This window comes from Arachis ipaensis, chromosome B05 (genome assembly GCF_000816755.2).
Source record: "Arachis ipaensis cultivar K30076 chromosome B05, Araip1.1, whole genome shotgun sequence".
NCBI classification, from domain to species: Eukaryota; Viridiplantae; Streptophyta; class Magnoliopsida; order Fabales; family Fabaceae; genus Arachis; species Arachis ipaensis.
The window spans coordinates 40927175-40928883 of NC_029789.2; the positions used below are offsets into that span (position 1 = coordinate 40927175).

The following is a 1709-nucleotide window of genomic DNA, read 5'->3' on the forward strand; positions in this document are numbered from 1 at the left end:
GCGTTGCAGGTATCCTTCTCCCCGTTCTTCAAATTCACACGAGAAATTGACTAGCCGATATTTTGGAATCAAAATCGAACGGCGCAGAAACGTAACAGTCTCTCTCCCTCTCCCTCTTGTGTTCGTGTCTATCTGTTTCTCTCTACTAAACACGTTGGTCCACCGGCATTTCCCGGTTACCGGTTCTGTTAACTGCGAGCAGCGCGGCGAACATCTTTTGGGCCCACCTACCACCTTTCGCAACCGTCCTCCACCACCGCCACATATCCTCCTTTCCAAAAATAAGAAGATTCCTTTAGTATTTTTAAAAATATGGAAGTTACTATTACAAAATTACAATTTCTAAAATAATAATTATTTTTTAATTATTTAATTGGGTATTAAGGTTGTGTTTTAAGAGAGATAAGGGCATGGAAGTGAAGGTCCCCCTCCCCTCTATCAGATTTTGCTCCAAAATCACAACAATAGAAACGCTTCTTCTCTTCTTCTTCTTCTTCTTCTGTGCTTCTGTCTCTCCGTGTTCTGCTCAGCTTACTCGCTTCTCTCTTCTTCTTTTCTTTAATGCTGGGTATGTATGTTATTCACAGATTTCACTTGTTGTCTTGTAATCTTGTTACTTGTTTGAGTAGTTTCTAATTTCTCTGGTTTCGTTTTTGGTGTCTGAATGAGAGAGAGAAAGAAAAAAGAAAAGAAAAGAAATCAAATGACCGGGTCTATCACCACCGTTTGCTTGCCTTCTTCTAATTTCTATAGTTGATGTGAATTGATAATTCTCTTGTAGTTTATGATTGATCATTCTACTTTGTTTCCTGCATTGTTTGATCGGTAAAGCAAGCCCTATCTATCATGGATCCTGAACAGGAAAATTGGCTTATTTCTCAAACGAGATAACTATGAATGCATAATTTAATTATTTTTTTTAAATAGAAAAAATTGTGCGGGTATGTATATAAGATGGCTTGGTTCTATTTGTGATTATTCTCTCTAATTGTATTATTATATGGTATGATGATATTTATGATTATTTTTTTCTACTTATCATTAAGATATTTATTTGTATTAATAAATAGAGCTATTTGTCGTAGTAGATGCTTCTGTTTGAGGCTTGTTTTCCTATGTTCAGTTCCTACCTACCTATCATAAAAGATGGCTTGGTTCTATTTATGATTATTTTCTTCGTTCTTGCATTCTCCTTCCGTGCCTGTGAAGGCACTCGTTCCAGACAACCTTCATAGAGTGGTTCCTTTCTGTGAGGACTCCATGGAATACTATAGTAGTGAGATTGAGCTGCTGATTATAGTGAGTGAAGAAAGTATTTGGAAGATTATTTTTTGATTCAATTTGAAAATTTGGCCATCAAATACCATTCTTTTTTTATTATTAATCTTTTGGGGATTTTTTTGTTCCTATTTTTTTTTCCAACCTTGTAAGGCTCTTGCGTTTTTATTTGAATGATCTTTTGGTTAATTTTGTTTTCGGTTTGTCGAATCATTTGGGACATGGCCATCATGATTAATGGATTTTATTCAAATTTTGAAATTTCCGGTTCTGCTTTGGAGGGTGTTATTGGTATGTTCAATTGAACTTTGTGTGTTGTTTCTGTTCTTTTGCTTCATGTCCTGGGATCTCTCATATTTTTCCTCCAATAAATGATTATTTGGAGTCTATCCGAGTGCTTAGCTGATTGGATTTCAATCCGAATCATGTAT

The 1709-nt window shown here is 35.5% G+C and overlaps 2 protein-coding genes across 3 annotated transcripts in view; both read left to right on the top strand.

The window, feature by feature from the left end:
- LOC107643559 (F-box/kelch-repeat protein At1g26930) overlaps positions 407–1709 on the top strand; it is a 16420-nt gene continuing 15117 nt past the window's right edge. Inside the window, exon 1 of one of the 2 annotated variants that reach the window (XM_021123672.1) lies at positions 407–568. The gene's annotated coding sequence lies outside the window, so the exon portion shown is untranslated. The other variant, XM_016347239.2, reaches the window with a different exon arrangement.
- The window catches only part of LOC107643558 (F-box/kelch-repeat protein At1g26930), a 3764-nt gene continuing 2461 nt past the window's right edge, over positions 407–1709 (top strand). The window contains exon 1 of the mRNA XM_016347238.2: positions 407–568. The gene's annotated coding sequence lies outside the window, so the exon portion shown is untranslated. The remainder of the gene's footprint in view (positions 569–1709) is intronic.